Raw genomic sequence first — 22,945 nt, 5'->3', positions numbered from 1 at the left:
CACCTGTTTCCCCCATCCCACCCCACTAGTGACCCAGTATGTCTGTCCACTGTAGCTGAGACTCCGTGCTTGGTTTTCTCTCTCTCTTTTGATTTTCCCTTTGCTCAGTTGTTTTGTTTCCTAAATTCCACATGTGCATGAAATCATATGGTATTTGTCTTTCTTTGACTTATTCCACTTAGCATAATACATTCTAGCTCCATCCACATGGTTCTCAATGGAAAGATTTCATTCTTTTGATGGCTGAGTAATAGTCCATGCTATATATAGACCACATCTTCCTTGTCCATTCATTCGTCAGTGGACTGTTGGGCTCCTTCCATTGTTTTGCGACTTTAGATAATGCTACTATAAATGTTGGGGTATATGCGTTCCTTTGAATCAGTATTTTTGTATCCTTTGGATAAATACCTAGTCATGCAATTGGTGGGTCCTAGGGCAGCTCTATTTTTAACTACTTGAGGAAACGCCATGCTGTTTTCCAGAATGGATGCACCAATTTGCATTCCCACCAACAGTACTCCAGGGCTCCCCTTTTTCGGCATCCTCGCCAATACCTTGTTTCCTGATTTGTTAATTTTAGTCATTTTTCCAGGTGTGAGGTGATATCTCATTGTGGTTTTGATCTGCATTTCCTGATAATGTGTGATGAGGAACATCTTTTCATGTGTCTGTTACTCATTGGGATGTCTTCTTTGGAGACATGTCTGTTCATGCCTTTTGCCCATTTCTTAATCAGGTTATTTGTTTTTTGGGTAGTGAACTTGAGAAGTTCTTTGTAGATTTTTGGATATGAACTCTTTATCAGAAATCTCAGTTGCAAATATCTTCTCCCACTCCATATGTTGTCTTTTAGTTCTGTTGATTGTTTTGCAGAAACTTTTTTTTTTTTTGCAGAAAATTTTATTTTGATGTAGTTCCAGTAGCTTAATTTCGATTTTGTTTGCCTTGCCTCAGGAGATATATCTAGAAAGACATTTCTATGACTCATGTCAAAGAAGTTACTGCCTTCTTTTCCTCTGGGATTTTGATAATTTCTTGTCTTACACTTAGGTTTTTCCTGCATTTTGAATCTATTTTTGTGTATGGTGCAATAAAGTGTAAAGTTTCCTTCTTGTGCATGTGGCTGTCCAATTTTCCCAACACCATTTGTAGAAGAGGCTGCTTTTTTTCCATTGGACATTCTTTTTTTTTTTTTTTTCCTGCTTTGTCGAAGATTAGTTGACCATAGAGCTGAGGATCTATTTCTGGGTTCTCTATTCTGTCTCATTGATCTATGTGTTTGTTTTTGTGCCAGTACCATGCTGTCTTGATGATGACAGCTTTGTAATAGAGCTTGAAGTCCAGAATTGTGATGCTACCAGGTTTGGTTTTCTTTTTCAACATTCCTCTGGCTACTCAGGGTCTATTGGAAACTTTGCTTTTTCACTGGTTTAGGAAAACTGTAATTCTTAGGTGGAATTGTGTACCTCTTTTAGGAAGATTATGATAACTTGCCTGGTCTTGGAAATACCATGAATAAGAAAAAAGCACAAATCATAAATAGAGGCCCTCTCTCTTCCCTCCCTTTTGTAGGTGGTTCCGTACAAATTTTAGGATAGTTTGTTCCAGCTCTGTGAGAAATGCTGGTGGTATTTTGATAGGGATTGCATTAAATCTTCAGATTGCTTTGGGTAGCATAGACATTTGAACCATATTTCTTGTTCTAATCCATGAACATGGAATGTCTCTCCATTTCTTCATGTCCTCTTCAATTTCTTACCTCAGTGTTTTATACTTTTCAAAATACAGATCTTTTACTTCTTTAGTTAGGTTTGCTCTTAGGTATCCCATGGTTTTTGGTGAAATTGTGAATGGGGGTGAGAGCTTACTTTCTCTTTCTCTGGCTTCCTTAGTGCTGCATGGAAGAGAAGGTAGTGGGGTCTTTATTCACATCACCGTCTCTGTCTGGATCCTCACTTCATCTCTCTTTTCCAAGTTATTTATTCCAGGAAACACCATTCTTACTGTATGGCTCTAATGAGCCGCTAGAGGCACTTATAGTTGTGAGCTTTTATTTTTGAAGAAAGAAGAAATTGCTTCTTAAATCTACAAAGTGAAACCACACCAACATGCTGGAACAGATGCCCAGAGCAAGCTGTGTTTAGTGTGTTAGGGTTGTGCATGTGGTTATTTTAGAAAGATGTCTTTGTTTCCAAGCCAGGGAAAGAGAGCTGAGGGCATCCAAAAATAGTTCTGTTTGCTATTTGGGGTGTGAGGATGTGATTCTTCTGCCGTACACGCCTGTCTTTCCAGCGCCAGTGGGCATGTGATGTGTAAGGCCGGCAGGAGGAGGGGGTGGAGAGGACTCAGCTGCAGGGCCGGCCCCAGGGCCAGGCCGTTCCCACAGGACTCGCTGGCTTCAACGTCCCTCTAGAGTCCTGGGAAGACTCAGAGCATGGCTCCCCTCTGGGGTGTGGACGCCACTCATGACTGCCTTCTTACTTGTTCTTTCTTCATTCTGTCAGCCCCATTGGGACAAGAGGAGACCGCCCCGGGGTCCCTGGTTCCCTGCAGACAGCACTCCCTTCCGAGATGATAACTTTCAGAAAGAGACACAAACATTTTTTCCTCACTTGTGCTTTCAGACAATAACTTGATGCCCTTAGAGTGCAGATGTTTCCTCCTCCAGCTCCCCCCATATGAGTTCTGTCTGACATGGGACACAGGGCGAGGCAGGGGGCGGCCCCCTCCCAGGAGGGTGTGTGGGCAGCTCCCCTGACTTAGCACGTGGCTGGAAGAACTCACTGCTTCACAGCGCCGAAACCCTCTCAGGAGGGGCACCTGCCTCACTTCCCCATCAAAGGTTCCTGCCCACCCGCCCGCCCGGACACTGGTCCCCAGGAAAAGCTGCAGCAGCCCTTGGAGAGACACCCTGCCCAAGGCAGTGGGCAGCACTGAGAGTGTGCACCATGCTCACACTTGTCCACACAGCTACCGGCCAGGAAACGTACGGGCGGGAGGCGGGAGCAGGGCTCTGAGCACCGTCCACAGCGGCCACAGACGCCGGCTCTCTTTCTTCCTTTCTTCTTGTGTTTAAACAAGCACAGCCTTTATTCTTGTTTTAAAAATGGTATCTCTTGGCTCTGTAGAGATCAGAGGAAAGCATAAAAATAGAAGTAACCAGACATTAATATTTTCATTGGGACAAATGCTGGTTTTCTCCTTTTTTTTTTTTTCCATAAAATATAAACAAAAGCGTCAAAGTGAGGACATACTGGAGCGAGCGCTTGGGTGTCACCTTTCATTTACCATCACAGGAGCGCTGTTTTCTTTATACTTGTGCTTAAAATAATCACAAATTCCTTAATCGGCTGACTATTCTGTAATCTGTTTAGCTGCCTCAACGTTCTCAGACTTAATCTGTTATCAGTTCTCTCTTCCAGAACGAGATGCCATCTGCGTGCCCACCTGTGAGCCCCCAGCAAGGCCACGCCCGGCCCAGCTCCCTCCCGGGGGGACGGCTGGGCGCGAACAGAGGGGGCCTGGCACCGGGACGGCGGACGAGTGCGCCAAGCCGGTCATGACAGCGATGGGAGTCACGGCCACATGTGCTGGAGTCCTGACGTCCTTCTAGGCGGCTCCCCGGCCCCACGGTTGAGCACCCCGTCCCCGAGAGGCAGCAGGGCTCAGCGAGGACTCCTGCCTTTGCAGCTGGAAATCCCAGCCTGGATGGTGGGGAGGGAGGGGCTTGCAGGGTCGCAGCAGCACCTGCCTCGCCTGGAGGGACCCTGGCCGTGCCTCAGCTCACCGGCCTCCTCTCTTGTCTTCCTTGAGCATCGAGCGGCTGCTGCTTTTCTGCTTCCGCACTCCCTTGCGGACATTCTGGAGCCTTCCAGACGGACGCGTCCCCGTGCCTGTGAGCCCGGGCTTCTGCCCCAGGGTCCTGCCCTAGCCTTCCCCATGTGTGACCTTTTCGGCTTCCCTGTGTCCCCGCTGGTCCCGAATCTGCCCCAGCACCCTGCATTTGGGCAGGTGGGTTCTTTCTGGGGAGAGGGCTAACCCGCGGGCTTCTCCCCGGCGACACCCGACCTGGCCGACAACCTCTTCCTCCCGCGCCCTCCAGACTCCCCTCCTGTTGGCGCAGAAAGTTTGTGGGGTCCCAGCTCGCACTCTCTTACCCAGGCACCCAGCGGAAATAAGAACACAAACCCGACAAAGTCAGACAAACCAGCCTTCTTGCCAGGAAGCTCTGAGGGTCGAGGTCACATGCTGCCCCGTGTCCCTGCCACTCCCGCCTGGTCCAGGGTGCTGGGCCGCAGGGCGCTCACCCCCAGCACTCATGGCCCCGACATGTTCATGTGCCCAGCTTACACCAATCTGAGAAAACAGCTATTTCTGGTCTCAGAATCTTCACCCCTCACCGAGAAACCCGTCTGTTCCCCAAGCTTGTCCTGTCACCGGTGCTGATTTTTTTTTCTCAATGAAAGGAACCACCTAGAGCGTCTCATGTGTGCAACCCAAGTAATCGAGCTGGTGTTGGCTTTGACCCGTTCCCAGTGTCCCGCACTGTTTCAGACGTGGGAGCCACAGTGTTCTCCTCCTGCCCTCGGCCCCAAGCATCCCAGTGGGGCCCCCGTGACACTGGAGCATGGCTCCCCAGCCAGAGGGCGTCCTCCAGTTCATTTCCATCGACGTGATCCTGAGCCCCATCTCATGACTCTTTTCCCAACGTCTCTCCTCCCCCGGGGCTGTTGACACCGTCGCGTGGGTCCTGGCTGAGAAGCCCAGCCCTCCCCACGGAGCCACCCACCCTCGCCCCTGCCCTGCACACCCGGTGGGATGGAGCCGTACTTCCCGGGAGGAGTGCCGTGGGGTGGGGATGGGCCCAGCACGAGGGCCGGCCCGGGGCCAGCCAGAACCAGAACCAGGGGTGGTCCCGGGCACTGGGGCAGAGCTCCAAATACCCAGTGTGGAGTTACATGGTTGAAAACCACCGGATCCCATTTAAGGATGTCCCTACCCCTGTCTCTCTACCCACCAAGAGGGCAACAGAGAGAGAGAGAGAGAGAGAGAGATTTCAGGAAATTAGCTCCTGTAATGGGGGAGGCCGAGGAGTCCGAAGTCTGTGGCTGGGCCAGCAGGCAGGACACCCGGGGAAGGCTGCCATGGCCACGGGCTGCCTCCTGGCAGGATTCCTTCTTGGGAATTCCTGGCCCGGGGAGGTCAGCCCCTGCTCTAGCCAGGCCTCCAACTGATTGGATGAGGCCCACCCGCGTCAGGGGCACTCAGAGCTCGTCACTTTGAATGTTAATCTCATCCAAAAAGCATCTTCATAGAATCACCTGGGATAATGCTTGACCTCATACCTGGGCACCGAGGCCCAGGCGGGCGGACCCATATGACGAACTAGGCCAGCCGACGGGGGTGGGAGCACCTGCGCCATCGGACCGTGGTGCCCGCACTCACATGCGCTTCCTGTGTCGGTGCGGCGCTCACTGCCGGCTCCGCTCAGAGCCCTTCTGCACCTTCTCCGTGCCCTGTCCCACACTGGTCGCGCGGCTGACGCACTCGCCGCACCCGAGTCGCAGAGGGGAGCCCTGCTGGTCCGGGCGGGGTGTGGCCCTGACCGTGGCATCGCGGAGCAGGACTGCAGGGGTCATCGGGGGCGGAGGGTGGGAGCGGCTCTCCCAACAGCCTGTGTCCCACAGTCGACCGCCGACGGCGTTACTCATTCCTCCGCCTGTTTCAGGAGCTTTGTCTTCTTACAGCGTTATTTTAGGGTTTGGTTTTGAACGAACTTGAGGGGAGAAAGCTGCTGCTTGGTGCTGTGCGGTGGTGGTGATGTCCCTTCTCCCGTGGCCGGAGGAGGGGCGCCAGCACACCCCCATCGGGCCGGCTCCGGCTCCCTGGGCACGGCCGTCCTCACTTCCTGGGGTGGCCACCGTGCGTCTGGGTCCTCGCGGCCCCTGGGACCCACCGCAGGCGGCCGGGCACCTCCCCACCGTGCAGCGGCGCGAACGCCCCGGGTTAAGCGGTATTGATTTCGGAGCAGCGGCTTATTTCTTGGCGGTGTGATCGAGTTTTGAGCTAGTTCCCATTGAATTAATTTTTGTTGTTCAGTGTTTGAAGTTCAGACAGGAGTAATTGGCCTGGGAAGGAGTCTGCGCGCTCTCGCCGAGTAATGAAGCTAGAGGCCGGCGTTTCTCCACCTCTCCAGGGAAAGGTTTGATTTTGAAGTCTTTTTGTGGTTTCCAGGAGACGTTGGACCGCCCGTAGCCAGCAGCCGAGGCACTGGATGAGCAGGGGGCAGAACGCTCCTGACCCCCTCTTTGTGGTCTGCGAGTTGGTGGCTCCCGCGGACCCTGCGCCGGGCGAGGGGAGGCTGCTGCTCCTGGCTGCTGGCGAGATCCGGGCCGGGAGCTGGGGAGACAGGCCTGGCCAGAGCATCACGAGCTCCACGTTCAAGCACGACCACCTCCTGGCTTGCAAACAGCCCGAGTCGCGCAGAGACAGCGCCCCGTACCAGCCGCTCGCCTGGTCCCTCAATTCCTCGTTTTGCTGCGTTTTCCTTCCGTGTTTCCCATAGGCCGGGGCTTGGTCTCCCCATGTTCAAAGATGTGGGGGCTGTGTTCTCTCCACCCGAACCCTTTCTGGGCACGAGGGGGGGCCCTGTCACCGGGCTGCCTTTCCTGGGCTCAGGGGTCCAGACTCTTCTGCTGGTGAGCAAGGCAGTCTGTGGTGAGTGTGGTGGCGTGTGTCAGGGGTCGTGGCTGTGACTCAGGACTGCACAAGGCTTCGGGAGAATCATCGAGCGACTGCGGGAGAAGGATCTCCGTGCGCCTCGGACGGCTGCATGGATGCAGTCATTCTTGTCGGTGAGGTGCGCATGGTCAGCTGCTACCGTCTGGAAGATGTCCACGCCCTCCCTGAGTTCAAAGGACCAGGTATAACCAGAGTCTTAGGCAAAACCAAAGCCACACTGACAAAGTGTCCCCTGCTTGTCCATGCAAAGATCAAATGAGAGGCAACCACCATTTCAAAAGATGCCTGGCGCTGGCGGGTTAGGGACTGGCCATCTTCTACTGGAAAGGATGTGGTCTCTCTCTAGCAGGGGTCCTACCAGGTGTGCGGTGTGACCCTTTATCTGTACCCTGCTTCTTAAATTGGCTGTCCCGTTGTGCACAGCTTGGCACCCTCTTGGGTGGGGTCCAGGGGACAGGGGACTGGGGGGACACGTGAGTGCTCAGACCCTCTGCCCCACACCAGCAGGGCCGGGAGGAGTTCTGCCCAGGCACAGGGGACCTGGGGAAGCTCAGTATATAAGACACGAGAGCCCGAGGCTTGTCTCACCAAGGCTGGGCATGGGGAGACGAGCCGGTCATCGTGCTGGTCAGTCGCTGTCCTGAACACGGGAAAAGGCTTAGGACATGCACCTCAGTGCCCACGAGCCTCGTGGCTTTTGGTGACTCTGCTATCTGGAACTTACTTGACTGTAAATACCTACATTGAATGTCTATTTTATTGAATTTTAAATCAAATTGTTATTATATTGGTCTTTCCTGCCGCTAATCTTGCCTTCTCCCCAAATCTTGTGAAATCAGGTGGAGCCACTCCTTGCACAAAAATTCATTTTGGTTTCAGGGAAAAAGCAAGGTTAACCAAGAGGAGGATGTCAGTGAAGGACAAACTTCCCGTTTCCTTCCCCGACCCGTGAGGGCTGCTTTACCTGGACCAGGGCAGGAGCGGGATGTCCCCACCGGCCGCCTTCCTCCCTGGTCTGCGTCCCCCACCTGCTGTCTGAGGTGGGGCCTGCTCCTGCCGCAGGGATGCAAGACGGACAGACATCCGGGGCGACGTCATCGGGCACAGCCACGTGCTCCTCGGACCCCAATCTGACAGTCCCCCATCCCCTCACCCTCTGTCCCACAGACGCTGTTCAGGGACTCGGAGCCTGGACGGTAAGGGTCCTCACAGATTTATTACTATTAACCTCATAGAAGACAGACATTTCCTAACGTTTCATTCAGAAATGCCCGGCCCAGCCCTTCTCTCCAGCTCTGCGTCTCGGCCGCGGCACCCCTACCAGGAAGCCGCCCAGAAATGCCCCCTGCTTGGCTCACTCCCGTTTCACAGAATTGCACCGGGGCTCTGTGGCGTCTGGAGGCCTTTTCCTCGAGGTCCCTCCTTGCACAGTGGGGCCCCGGGCGTGGGTGGGAGCACCGGCTGGGCTAGTGGCCCAGTCAGGCTGCGCCGGAGGTCCGGCTGTCCACCCACAGGAGGCTCCTCCAGTGTCTATCCGATGGTTCCCTCCCTGCCTCCCGCCATCACCCTCTCTGCTCCCTGGATGCGGCAAGCTCTTCCCGACGGCCCATTCCACATGCCAGACACCCTGCAGAGCAGGCGTGGGCCGCCCCAGAAGGTCTCGCGCGGATGGGGCCGGAGGCAGGCGGTTGCAGAGTCTGGAAAGAGAAGAGCCAGGCATTGGGCAAGTGGCATGGTCATTGCACTTGCGGCGACAGGGACACAACCCAACGCAGGCTGGCAGGATCCCAGAAGCCGGGCTCACACCGGGGAACCTGGGACTCAGACTGTCGCCAGGGTCCCTCTCTCCCTTTCTCCCCCGTGGTCAGTGTGGGGGCCGCCCCAGGTAGCCCGGGCCCAGAGAGAGCATGCAGAGGGGAAAGATGGTCACCTCTCTAAACGTGTGCTTCAGAGCCCCCAGCCAGCCAGCAGGAGCCGCTACTGGTGTAGGTCCCCCAGGATCCAGACTGTGAGGGACTGTCAGCGTGGGTCTCGGTCACTGCCTGCCTCTGCGGCCAGCAGGGCTGGGCTTTGTGCCTGGGAGCAGCACCATCAGCCAGCGGGGTGCTGGTCAGTGTTGGTACTGGGGCAGCTTTGGGGAATCAGGGAGATCCTGGGACCACAGGAGTCAAGCCAGGCGGGGACCGCGGTCAGTCCAGGCAGAAGTGCTTGTGGGCGTGGGAACTGTCTGGCCTCAGGGAGCGGCACACACCCTACGGGAGGGCCGAGGGCACAGGGCAGCATTTGGCGGGCTGGTGGGGCTGGGCACTGGGCCAGAACTATGGGCCGGTAGGAGACGCACACTGGCTGGGAACAAGGGCTCCGTGGTCCGTGTTGGCATTTGTGACTTTAGTCCGGGATGATCTGGGGCCATGGAAGGTTTTAAGTATAAAAGAGATCAGTTCAGACTTTGATCTTCTAAGGATAATCATGGTTTAGGTAAGAATCGAGGAAACGGCAGCCATCAGGACAAGGGGCTACGACGTTCCCGCAATAATCCGGACTAGCAGGGCCGTGGCTCACCGGGACGGCAAGACAAAGGCCCAGAGCTGTGCCTGCTATGACTCTGGAGGCACTGCCTGGCCGGGGAACACAGGGTGCAGACAGCTCAGCCCCCCAGGCTGCTTTATCTGTGGGCCTCCGTGTCTCCGTGAAGTGAGGGAGTTGGAACTGATAACTACTGAGATTCCTTTCTCTTCAAAATTCTCCATTTTGTGCTTTGTCATTAAACACTGGGCAGGAACCTCCTGCCGTCCCAGAAAGAAGAGACGTGTGGACCCGTCTTCTGGTGTCCCCGTGGAAAATGCACAAACACCATTTCCACAGCATTCAAATCAATTCCTTTGCAGTCAGACATCCCCAAATACAACCAGTGTCCAGACCTGACGGCACACGTCACAGCGACTCCTCGTGCAGAAAACCCCACCCTGGTTCAACCTGTCACGGACCCGTCTCCCACCCGCCCTTGGGGTCACAGACGCCCCACAGATGTTCTTCTCCCTCAAGACCCCGGTTGCCCCCAGCTGCCGCCATGTGCCCGAGGAGGATGGGCGCCAGCGGTTCGCGTCCACATTCGCCCGGGGCGCGAGCCTGCTGTTCGCGAGGCGAATGGCCACCGGGGACCGTGGAACGGCGAGGAGGGAGACGCTCACTTCTCCCCGACCTGCATTTCCTCCCGCGCTCCGGACGCACAAGATGAACGCTCCCAGCGCCGAGTTCTTAGATTAAATGTTGTCTTTTTAAATCAAAAGTAAGCAAACCCTATGTAATGTGCCTGACGCGTATTTATTACGACGTTCTTCCGAAGCAATTTCCATTCTGATATGCCGTTGCCGGGATCATTATTAAAGAGTTCAGAAGAGCGGGGAGCGGGCGATCGGGATCGGAGTTTTCAGAGATGTAACTGAGATGAATGGTGTGTGATGAGGACATGAGAAGAGCAACAGGGTCGGAGCGACTGAGCAGACCGAGGACGACGGATGCCGCATCGCGAGCGCCTGACACTCCGTTCTCAGAGTTGTGAAGCAGGGTTCCCGCAGCCGTGTTTGTCAAAACGTCGGTACGGGAGGATTTTAAATGTTCTGCAGGGGAATGAATCAGTTTGGGAGTAACGCACAGTTTTATCATTATTGTTTATCCTTACTTTTCTGATTTGGAAAAAAAACCCAAGACTACAGGAAATCAGAGGATAGTATCATAAACCACAACTTTCCCCCTTAAAGGAGCTGACACAAGCGTTTGCTTCAGACTTTCAGTTCACTTGTGCAAGTAAGTCACTCCGGATGGATGGCGGTCCTGGGGTCCGTCCTCGGAGCCCGTGCTGCCCACGCGCCTCGAGGTCTTACACTTTCCTTGCCCGGGCACAGTTCCTGGGCGCCCATGGGCCTCGTGTAACAACGTGCGCACCTGGCAATGCAGAGAGCCGCTCTGACAAAGCCGGAGAATGTCGGAGAACTGCCCCCGAGTGCAGCCGTCTGCACACTGCGAGCACAGGGGACTGGACTCGCTCCCCAGGCCAGTGTAGCTAGTGCCACGCCACGGTCAGCTGGACACCGTCTTACCGTTGGGAGCCCAGAGTCCAACGTCTCGATGCCGGCAGGGCCGTGGTCCCTCCCGAGGCTCCAGGGATGGGCCCGTTCTGCCCCCTCCAGCGTCCACCCACGGTCACGTGGGCTCCTCTCTGTGGTCTGTCCCCTGCCTCTCTGCATCCCCCGTAAGGACACACGAGACTGCGTCACCCGGATGGTCCCAAGAAGCTCTTCTCAGCATCTCGAACGTGATGCTGTCTTTTGCCATATAAGGGAACGTCACCCTTTTCCCATAAACCAGCGTTCACAGGCCCGGGGGTCAGGAAGTGAGTATGTCTCTGTGGGACGTTCGATGAGCGCCCCCCGCTTCGGTGTTGCTTTCCTGGGACAGCAGAGGACCCCAGCGACCGGACGCACAGGGGAGCTCGCGCTTTCCCGGGGGCGTCCCCGGGACTGGTGTTGCTGAGCCAAAGGTGCGCCCAGGGGTGCCCGCCCCCCCGCCCCCCACCTCTCCGCTCGCGTTGGGGTCAGGCTTGAAGGTGACAGCCGCGACAGGGGCACCTGAACGAGAGCGCGGGAACTGGTGCTTCCTTCACTCCCAGGAGGGCGCGAGCTTTCTGGGTCGAGGCTCAGTTCTCCGCACGCTTCTTAGAACGCAGATGACGCTCTTCACGTGTTTTGGATATTCACCCTTTATTCCCAGTTACGGACGATGCAGACAGCTTCTCTCAGGATGTCCCAAGGGTGTTTTTGGTCATAAAGAAGTTTCGGAATTTCAAGAAGTCCGTTTCATCCACGTTTCACCTGGACTCTATGCGTTGCCTTTTCAAGGCTCTTTCCGGATCACCTGATGTTGTCTTCTGGTTTTGTTTTCCTGCATTTTTGCGGTGGTGTCGGTAAAGATCTCGCTTTATTTTGTTTTTCTGCGGCGGAGGCTTTCGTGAGTGGGTGAGCGTTTCCTCACTGACCTCTCAAGTTTGCTCTGCTGTTTGCCAGGCTTCTTCCTCCTCTGACGGTCCCCTCTGTGCGCCGGCGTGACAGCGGTCGCGTTTCCGCGCAGCTGAGGGACGTGTGACAGCAGGCTGCGGAGGCCTTCACTCTTTCCTTTTCAACTTTTGAGTTATTCTTATAGCTCTCCGTTTACATTTGAATTTTAGGGTCCGTTTTTTGAATTTCCTCTTAAAGGCCTGTGGGTTTTTGTTTTGTTTTGTTTCTAGCCGCAGGAAGCTGAAGGCAGGAGTCAGGGAGCCCTGGGCCTGTCGGTCCCGTCGAGTCCTTCCCTCACGGGCGATCTTTCCCAATACGCATTATATTTTTTAGTTCTTGGAAAAGAATATTCTCCACAGGCTCTTATTGCTTCGGTGACTTTATTCTGGTGCACCGTCGTTTCTGATGCTAGCGGACTTCTCCACCACGTTTCCCGGAACACGTTGCTCCTAATCCGTAGGAAGGCAACGGATCTTTGAATGTCTGGGTCGTGCCCGCGGAACTCGCTGAGATCTGTGACGAGCGCGGCCATTTCCCTCGGTATTTTACGGGACGTCCCTTGCTGACAGCGACGTCATGTAAATTTTTCATCTCTTTTCTAACATGAGCTGCCGGCCCAGCCCCAGGCCCGTGGTGCCAGCTGTGTATCGCCGGGTGACAGACAACCACACATGCAGAGGCTCCAACCGGCACGGTGGCCTCACCGTTCCCGAGAGGCGTCTGGGCACAGCTGGGCCGGGTTCTCCCCGGGGAGCTGGGCAGGCCGCCGTCGGGTGTCGGGCCGCCGTCGGGTGTCGGGCCGCCGTCGGGTGTTGGGCTGCCGTCGGGTGTCGGGCCGCCGCTGTGGTCCAGAGCTCCTCCTCTTCCAGAGCTCCGGTGCCTTTTGACGGCCGGACTGTCTTGTGGGCTGCTGGCCGAGACCGTCCTCAGCGGCCGGGGGTTCCCCACGTGAGGTCCTTCCAGCCCCTCAAGCACAGCCCAAGAATCTTCTTTTCCCTCTTTCTAATCAGAGCCTCACACCGTGTAACATGCCTGTGGGAGCGACTTCCCACCTGCCTTGCTTTCCTCCACGGTCTCGGGGCCACCGATGCTCAAGGGGAAGAAGGAGAGGGGAGTGCATGAAGGAAGACTCGGTGGTGGTCATCTTGGCTTTCTGCTGGTCGCAGGCCACCATCCCCTCCCACATGCCCACATGCAAAATGCATGCATGTCATCCTACGATCCCCTAAAGTCTTGCACCGTGACGCCCACCGGAAGACCCTGGGCCGTGGATCCACAAAGGCGAGGGCATCCCACACACCTCTCCATGGCTCTCCTCAGCAGTCCGGTGCCACTGGCTGCCTTAGTGGCTCGACGTAGTTGCCCAGGAGTCAGGATGACAAAGCAGACACGGGACGGAGGAGATAGTGGGCAAGGCGGGACCCTGCACTTGGCCATGTCCCTGTCCGTGACACTGAGGGCGATGGGTGTTGCCCCTTCCCCCACCCCCCCACCTTCCAAACTGTGTGCCTAGAGCCCTTCGATGTATGCAAATCAAGGAAGCCCTTAGCAGGTGCACATCAGCTCCATGGACTCCCACCACCACCAGGGACTTTCTAAGTCACAGAACCCTGATCAGACTGGCCATGCTCCCCTTGCCTCTGGCTAAGCTCTGTCACACCTCCCTGTCCCTTTGGCCTATTGGGCGGCCACTGCAGAACCCCTCGGGAGACATGCCTATGTCTCTCCCATAGAAGGATGCTCAATGGGACGTTGAACAGGACGCCCCAGCTAGGGTGGCGAGCAGATCTCGTGAAGTGTGTTATTCCAGCATCCCAGGCTCCCTGTCACTGAGCACCTTTCTCTACGACACTGGAGAGGTTCAGCTCTCAGCTCAGCCCCCGGCAGAGGACCGTTGGGCCAGAGCTTCAGTTAACGAGCTGCGTAGACAGTAGGTGCCACTTCTGGTGGCTCGAGTCAGCACCAGGAGCTCAGAGCTTTGCTCGCTGCACCCATGCCGACTGCCGTGCTCAGGTCTCCTTCAGCGTTTCTTCTCCCAAGAGGCAACAGCCCAGGATCAATGTCTAATCGTATTTTGTAGTTTCTACCAATATAGACGGGCAAAACTTTACAACTTTTTGGTGTGCGTGGGAGTGTCTCAACGGCCACTCCGTCCTCTCTCCCTGTACCTCCAGCTCGCCTTTTCTCTTCCCACAGCTGCTGACCGCCCACAGCCCCGGGCCTGCCTGGGCTCGAGTTCCTGGTGGGGCACAACAGGAGAGGGTGGGCGAGGGCCTCCAGGAGAGTCGGTGTCTTGCAGTCGGCGTCGAGATGTCATCGCACGTCGCACATTCTCCAGGCAAGGGGAGGACCAACCCCAGGCAGGGGAAGATGGGCAGCTTCTGGGGGCAGAAGTGTTTTGGTGGACGCGGGTACTGAGAATTATAGCCTCCCTGACTCCTGGCCGAATGTCCCTGTTCCAAGTGTCAGGGCTCAGGTCCTGCTGCCTGACCAGTGTCCTTAATTAGCTGTGACACTCTCATAAAGTTGTGGCTCAATTGTGTTGCACTTTTTTTTTTTTCACTTGCAGGATTTGATTTTATTTGGTTTGCAAAAGTTTATTTATTTATTTTTATTTTTTTCATTTCTTTTCAGTGTACCAGAATTCATTGCTTGTGTACCACACCCAGTGCTCCATGCAGTCCGTGCCCTCTATAATACCCACCACCAGGTACCCCGACCTCCTACCCCCACCCCTCCAAAACCCTCAGTTTCTTTCTAAGGGTCCACAGTCTCTCAAGGTTTGTCTCCCCCTCCTATTTCCCCCAACTCCCTTCTCCTCTCCATCTCCCCATGTCCTCCGCGTTATTTGTTATGCTCCACAAGTAAGCGAAACCGTATCATGGTTGACTCTCTCTGCCTGACTTATTTCACTCAGCATAATCTCCTCCAGTCCCGTCCATGTTGCTACAAAAGTTGGGTATTTGTCCTTTCTGATGGAGGCATCATACTCCATAGTGTATATGGATCACATCTTCCTTATCCATTCGTCCGTTGAAGGGCATCTTGGTTCTTTCCACAGTTTGGCGACTGTGGCCATTGCTGCTATAAACATTGGGGTACAGATGGCCCTTCTGTTCACTGTATCTTTGGGATAAATACCCAGTAGTGCAATGGCAGGGTCATAGGGAAGCTCTGTTTTTAATTTCTTAAGGAATCTCCACACCGTTCTCCAGAGAGGCTGCACCAACTTGCATTCCCACCAACAGTGGAAGAGGGTTCCCCTTTCTCCACATCCTCTCCAACACATGTTGTTTCCTGTCTTGCTAATTTTGGCCATTCTAACTGGTGTAAGGTGATATCTCAATGTGGTTTTAATTTGAATCTCCCTGAGAGCTAGTGATGATGAACATTTTTTCATGTGTCTGATAGCCATTTGTATGTCTTCATTGGAGAAGTGTCTGTTCATGTCTTCTGCCCATTTTTTGACATGATTACCTGTTGTGTGTGTGTTGAATTTGAGGAGTTCTTTATAGATCCTGGATATCAGCCCTTTGTCTGTACTGTCATTTGCAAATATCTTCTCCCGTTCTGTGGCTTGCCTCTTTGTTTTGTTGACTATTTCCTTTGCTGTGCAGAAGCTTTTGATCTTGATGAAGTCTCAAAAGTTCATTTTCGCTTTTGTTTCCTTTGTCTTTGGAGACATGTCTTGAAAGAAGTTGCTGCAGCCAAGGTCAAAGAGGTTACTGCCTATGTTCTCCTCTAGGATTCTGATGGATTCCTGCCTCACGTTGAGGTCTTTTATCCATTCCAAGTTTATCTTTGTGTACAGTGTAAGAGAATGGTTGAGTTTCATTCTTCTACACATACTGTCTAATTTTCCCAGCACCATTTATTGAAGAGACTGTCTTTTTTCCACTGGATATTTTTTCCTGCTTTGTCAAAGATTATTTGACCACAGAGTTGAGGGTCCATATCTGGGCTCTCTACTTGGTTTGCAAAAGTTTTGAGTTAATTCTTACAAGAGACACACATTTATCTGTGAAAGAAGCTTTCTGACTCACCCGGTCCCTGAACTGAACATTGAAAGCTGCCGGCTTCCATCCGTCCCTCCCAGCTATCCGGCGGGTCGGGGCATCCGGCCCTCCGCGTGGTTGTCACGCTCAGAGTTCCACCCAGTGTTCTGATGGACTCTGTGTGCCCACCGCTCAGGTCGGAGTGGCCGTGGGGCATTGCCTGTCAGCAGGGCACAGTAAGGGAGACAAGTGGGTGCACAGTGGAGAATGAGCAGTCAGGTTTGAAAACGTTGTCATTTAAGTCAGTCAGCTATTCAAGGATCGCTGCCGATAGCGAATGACTCTTCCTGATGAGCCCGAGACAACGGACCAAAGCACTAGACGCTGGAGTTTGCTACCAGGCTCCTGCAGACCAGGTCACCCCCAGACCCGTCCTGTCCTCCCATCGTCCCCGACCTGTCCTATCCTGATGCAGTCCCCGACCTGTGCTGTCCTTCCACTGTCCCTGGCCTGTCCCATCCTTCTGCTGTCCCGGACCTGTCCCTCCTCCCACGGTCCCTGACCCGTCCTGTCCTCCCGCTGTCCCATCCATTTTACTTTGAGCTTCTGATAACCACAGCCACAGCATGTTCTGAAGTCAACAGAATGCTTCAAAATATCCCACTTCCCCCAGGAAAGGAACCATCGAGCAGCCCTTCAACACAGTATGTGGGTAATCGGAGGGATGCTTTTCGGGCAACAAGGCATGAGACGCTGCAGTGCCTCGTCAAGCTTCTCTGTCTAATCTTCATTCCCGTTCTGGGCGAGACACTTTCTCCACCATGACAGAGCAGTTGCTGCCTTGGACTTTATCTGCTGAGCGAGCAGGCTCCAGGAGCTAATACTGGGGTCCTTGTGACATCTAACAACGCCTGGGGCAGACGGGCTGTGGGCTACAGCAGGATGGATTGAGGCAGCCCCGGAGCTACGTGAGACCCTCTCACAGGGACTCTAGGATCTTAAAATCGCACTTTGTAATGAAGCAGACCCCACCTAGAAGCCCGTGGGATGGTGGAGTGATGGAAACCAGGCGTGTGTACCTGTGAGTGACAGGTCCTGTGGGGATGCCGTGACGGGCCCGGCTGGACTCTCCCTGCACAGACATGGAGCACGGTGCAGCTCGGGTTTGAGCTTGGTCAATAAAGTTATCACGCAATTATCATCGACTGGTCTTTCATTATTAATCGTCACCTCTGGGGCTGTCCCTGGACTGAGCGCTGCTTTTCATCTGGAAGTAGGACCCAGATTTGACAGATAGGAGGGGAGTATGAGAAAATAATCAGTGCCACCATGAATAATTGAGCTTTAATAATTTTTGCTGCATTTAGAAATCATTTCCCACACTTGTTACATGACCAAAGTGCCTGAAGCCAGAAAGTTGATCAGACTCATCTCATACTTGGTGAAGCTCTGCAGACTGAACGAGAGGGAGGTACAGATTTTCCAGAAGGAAGCACACGGAAGACAGTCCCGGTCAGAAATACCTGCGTGACCGCGGACCATTCCCAGCGCTGTCGGATGCCCAGCCCTGCCCAGTGAGGAAGCTCTTTGGGCACTAAGACAGAGTGCAGAGCGGTTTTTGTCAGACCACCTAACCCATTACTTATTTTCTTTAAAAAGATCACATTTCAATTACAAAGGTAGTATTTATTCATTGTAAAAAAGTTTTTTAAAAGTTCAAAAGTATCTATCAAGAAGGGCAAATGCCCCTCTTCCCCGTAGTGAGCACCCTAGAGAAACAGAAGGGACCACAATACAGAATCTGGTGCGGACGGCCGTCGTGATTACGTCACATGACCAGAGGGTATGAGGTTTATTACTTACATAACGAGGCCTTTTGGGGAGAAGGGAGTAGAGTCCCCAGCTGATCTGGAATGGCCTGAGACAGCACGGAAGGAGACTGGCTTGGGTTCGTGCAGTGGGGGGGACAGGAGGCTGGAGCCAGTACTTCCACGTGTCGGTAAGGCTGCTGTGGTTTCAATATCCCACTGATGCCAAAGGAAGGGGCACCCAGGTTTTCAGATCCACTTACCCAAATGTGGAACAGAAGAGAAAAAGGGAAAGGTGAGACTTGTCACCTGTCAGCAGCCACACGCCAAACAATGGAGCCACAGAACTCGGTCTCTCACCCCTCGTACAGCAAGGGGACCGTCCTTACAGTGCCTTTAGTGTACATCCAGACATTTCTATGGATGGATAACATCCTTCCACAATCTGTATCTCTTACACTCACCCATCCGTCCATCTACCATTCACCGTCTGTCCATCATCCCTCCATCCGTTCATCCATTTACCCAACCTCCATTCCACCCGTCCATCCATCTGTCCATCCACCCGCCCATCCATCCATCCATGCATTCCATCCGTCCATCCGTCCTCTTTCAGTGTGAAAATGGCATCACGTCACACATGCACTCTGCATTTGTTTCCCACTCGGCAACGAGTCTTACAACGATATTTGTCTGCAGACTCGCCCAGTTCTCCTGATGGCCTCATGCGGCTCCATGGCTTCTGTTGGTGGTCATTCGGGATGATTCCATTTTTGCTGAGCAGTCCTAGTTCCCCTGCACCTGTGTAGGTGTGCTGTCTTGGGACTGGGATTGCCAGGTCACAGGGCAAGCACATTAGAAGTTTTGACGGATGTTGCTCAATTGTCTTCCAAAGCTTGGCTCTAGGACACTGCAGTCAATGGGTCATCAGAGCCTTCATTTCCATGTCACCTGGGGTGGTGCGGGGCCACTAGCAGCCACCTGCCCATTTGAAACATAAGAAGTCCTTGTACAGGATTAGTTCCATCTTTCCAAGTATTGATAAGGGATTTTTCTTTTTCATTTCTCTGAACTGCCAGCTTTTCTCAAATCAATCATTCTTTGCTTATTAATCAGCAAGGAGATCCTCGCTATAAAACGTGTTGCAAATACTACTTCGGCTTGTCATTGGACTGTTATGGAGCCTTTTGCTAGAGAGAAATTTCTCGCTATTATGAAATGAAAATGAAGAGTTTCATCTTTTATGGTCACTTGCTATTTTTTTAGAAAGTACTTTCCTAATGAAGATCAGTTTTGTTTCCTATCACCTGTCATTGTGTTCCAATGGCTTTTAATGCTTGTGCTTAAGTCGGCGTTCCGCAGAACTCCCTGTGCTGTACGGCGTGAGGCAGAGATTCCAGCTTTACTTCATCTCAGATCGTCTCTCATACCATGTGCCTGCTGGTCTGAGGTGTTACTCTTATCACGGTGAGTGTTCTGAGTTATGTTTCATGTCTGTGTTTCCTGTTGAGGCACGTGCCGGTCTCTGCGACCTTCGCGTGGCTTTGCCTACTGTGCTTTACCATATGCTTGAATATCAAGTAAGTCAGCTCCTCTGAAATATTCTGAACTCAAAACTCCCTAACTCTTTAAAAATATTTACATTCTTGGGAAATCTTTAGTCACTGTGTCATGTCATACGGGTCCTCTGTCCGCCAGCAAACATCAAAGAATCTGTTGCTATTTAAGTTGGAAATGAATTCAAAATATAGATTAATCTGGATAGAATTGACATTTTATGTAGTTGCCTTTTGAGTAAGAACAAGGCTGGCTCTCATTTATTCAAATGTTTCATGTTTTTATATAATGTTTTATTTTTAAATCTATGTTCTGCATTTTTTCTTGTTTATTTACAGCCATATATATATTATACATATATGCATGTGTGTGTGTGAACTGAATTGTCTTCCTTTGTATTTCTAACTGGTCATTGGTTTTGAGGAGCAGAGTGTGGATCTTGTACTTTAGATTTGTTTCGGGCTTGTTTCCTTCCCAGTCATTCGAGCACACAACCCGCAGAGAGCAACGGGCTTGTTTCCTTCCCGGTCATCCGAGCACACAACCCGCAACGGTTGTGCCCTTTCTGACTTCATCACCTTCTCACTGTGTGACCAGGGCTAGTCCCCAGCACGTCGAGACCCCGGTTTCCTCATCTGTAAACTGGGAATGGCATCTGCCCAGAGGGATCCGCGCGGTGAGAGGCTCCGCCTGGGGGGTGGTTTGCTCCCGGATGGCCGTGTCCTTAGGAGGAGGTCTGGTCTGTGCACTGAGCACCGGGCTGTGGAAAGCACAGCAGGGAGGCAGGAAGGGGCCTCTTCACACTGGGTGACATGGGGAGTGTCCCCTGAGGAAGGGGACAAGGCCCACCGACCATCTGCCCCCACACAGCAGCCAGACATGTCTTTAACACGGAGACCACAGTACCCATCGGTTAGAACTCCCCCCAAATGTCCGTTGCCACAGAAAAGACCTCACAGCCCTGCGGCTTGATGTGCAAGCCTCCCTCAGTCCGTCTGCCCTGCCCGTGGCTCTGACCTCACGGAGGACCTCACGCGTCCCCCGCCCCTGACCGCAGCCGCTGGCCACAGGGGCTGCCCTGCTCCTCCTGCCGCCCGCATCCTTCGAGGTTCGGGCCCGTGGCTGCCGACCCGCGCCCCTGCATCGCTGCTCGCCCGGAGGGGGGACGCCGGGAGCCCTCCGGGGCCCCTCTGAGGTGGGCGCAGGCCTGGCCTTCAGGGGACGGGGTCGCTGGCGCCCACGCTCCTTGGCTTTAGCCCCTTCTGCCTCACTGTCTCTGCTCTGATCTGTGCAGGCTTTGATCACCCATTTTAGGAACGTTCCGGAGAACTGTCTCGGAGTGGCCGTGTCCCAGCACAGGCTGGGCGAGCTGCGCAGCTTTCCGCTTCTGCCGGGAAACCCAAAGCGGCTGGCCTTTCCCAGGAGCTTGAAATGTCGGTCGTCCGTAAAGCGCCCGGCATCGCCGCAGAAGCTCCTGGTTCTGGCATCCGCTGAGGGCGGGCTCGAGCATTGGGACGAGGGGTGACCCGCGAGGCCACAGACCGACCGTGGAGCCTGAGCCTCGACTGCAGGCAGAACTGCATGCGAGAGAGTCGGGGGAGACCAGACGGCAGGCTTGGTCGCAGGCCCGAGGCCGCTTCATCACGACACTTTTTTCCTGAATGATCAGGAGTAAAGACTTTTTTCCCGAGCAATTAGCAAGTTAATGGGCTCCACGAAGTACCTGCTGGTTTTTTTTTTTTTTGCAAAGATTAAAAAGGGCATAAATGTCTCTTTATCCCCAATATATAAATGAAGATGGTGCGACACACTTTCTGTCCCTATAACTGCGCGTCCGGAGAACTCAGTTTGCGGTTCTGTAATCTGCATCCCGTGTGCACTGCTGCTCTGAGCCTGTGTTTTCTTCTCGAAACTATCTCAGGTAGTAGCTCACACCGTAACACAGTCGATGCCAGCGAAAATGAAACTGCAGGAGACCACCTAGACGGTTTCCTCCGAGCGGAACGCACACTGCTCTTCTGGTGGTGTCGCAGGTTCCTGGCACACGTGCCTGCGTGTGTGTGCCCTCGTGTGTGGGTACACGTGTGCACATGTGCGTTCGAGGCGGAGATCTGGCGCCGAGGACCCTGGCTCGTGGTCTGGACCAGCGGTTCTCAGTCTTGAGCATCGGAACCCCTGAGTGCTCCGTAAGGCAGGGTTCTGCTTTGGCCCCCTGGGGGCTGACAGGCTGGAGGGGTCTGGGGAACCCCAAGTGTGCATTTCTGGTAAGTTAAGTCCCCAAGCGACTCTGCTCCTGCTGGGGGGAGGGGCTCTCAAAGACACTGCTTCATGTGCTGCTCACTTCCCCTCTGTGACCTGCAGGTGACAGCTGCTGCCCCGCCCCCGAGGCCATGTCACAGGGTCCCCTGAGTTGGCTGTGGGGTGTGAGTGCTCTGTGCAGGGGGGTCTCTGTCCCAGGGACGGCTTATTTTCGAGGACTTGCAGCATAGGCTCACCGTTATGTTCCTCTCCAGCAACTTGATGGGGAGAATATCTGTGGACCCCAAGCAGGTGCCACATGCCGTCCCTGGCTGCCCAGGGTTTCCATATCGCAGGTCCCCATTAAGTGCCACCCACATCCACACCCCGCGCTCTCCGACTCTGACCTCCCCTGCAGGACGGCGACAAGCTACAGGACACAGGGGGGGCCTCGGCGGTGTCTTGGCTCTGTCCCACTCGGACGCCACACACAGCCGGGTTGAAGGTGGCTGAGCCCCAGGACAGTTGTCATAATCGGAGGCCACAGAGTCCCTTCTGACGGGCGGGGGGGACAGCGCAGAGCCTAGAGCCAAGCTCTCCAGGAGTCCCTCCTTAAGGACATAGGGGACAGGCATTTAGGTGGGAGTGACTCCTTCTGCAGGAGGTAGGCCAGCCCAAGGTGGTCCTCCTGACCCCTGGCGTTCACCCCCGTGTGCAAGCTGCACCCTGACTGTGCTGGGACCCGTGGCTTGCTTCCAGCCAGGAGGAGGCGGCAACCCGTCCCCTTCCGGAGGTTCCATCTCGGCACGGGGGGGCGTCTCTCTGAGGAAGGCAGGGGCTGTGCTGACGACCTCGCGTGGGAAGGAGCTGGGGGCCGTCTGAGGACCAAGCCCGGCCCCAGACCAGGCCATACCAGGGGAAAGGGATTCTGACGCCCATGGGAGCTGGGAAGCTGGTTTTTTCCAGGCCAGCCTGCGGGTAGGAGCTCAGACCGTCTATCGCCTGGGGAGAGCCCGCCTGGAGGCCCCGGCTAAGCCCAGCAGGCTCCTGACCACGGGCCCAGGAGGTGATAAACACACGTTGCTTCAGGCTGTTATGTTTATGGCAACTGCTTAGTAGCAGCGGGACGAGTGTAATTATGGATGTTGGGAACTTCATGTGGTAGGGCCAATTTAATGTTAAAACCTGTTTAACCATTAGGGCCAGCTTAGCCAGAGCGACTCCATATTGCCCAGGTAGCCATATTGTTGTTTACATCCACGGACCTCATTCGGGGAATAAACGCCCCCGTAGCTCCTGGGATGGTTCCAGGTATCGATTCCGGGAGTAAACGCCTTAGCAATAGAAGCCAGTACCTTGGGTCTGCGGTTCTGCCCTATAAAACCAGCCTGTGAGATCGTTACGGGGTCGCTCTCTTCGGAGGCGGCCCTGGCCGGTCAGTCTGCCTTCTAATGCCTGGCATAGCACAAGGCTTTGCTTAACTTTCACTTGGTCTCCGTCTTGTTCCTTGATAATGGGCCCAACACATGATTAGAAACTCATTTCTTCA

General features: G+C 54.2%; 1 long non-coding RNA gene across 1 annotated transcript; it reads right to left on the bottom strand.

Annotated features, from left to right (window-relative positions):
- Positions 1–458: 458 nt before the first annotated feature.
- On the bottom strand, positions 459–15,135 carry LOC116585684. Its single transcript, XR_004283773.1, has 2 exons — positions 15,086–15,135; positions 459–557 (listed from the first exon to the last, which is right to left on the bottom strand). It is a non-coding gene; the product is annotated as an uncharacterized LOC116585684 (long non-coding RNA).
- Positions 15,136–22,945: the final 7,810 nt, after the last annotated feature.

This window comes from Mustela erminea, chromosome 3, assembly GCF_009829155.1.
Source record: "Mustela erminea isolate mMusErm1 chromosome 3, mMusErm1.Pri, whole genome shotgun sequence".
NCBI classification, from domain to species: domain Eukaryota; kingdom Metazoa; phylum Chordata; class Mammalia; order Carnivora; family Mustelidae; genus Mustela; species Mustela erminea.
The sequence above is the reverse complement of the archived record's forward strand: the minus strand, read 5'-3'. Positions and strand labels throughout refer to the sequence as shown.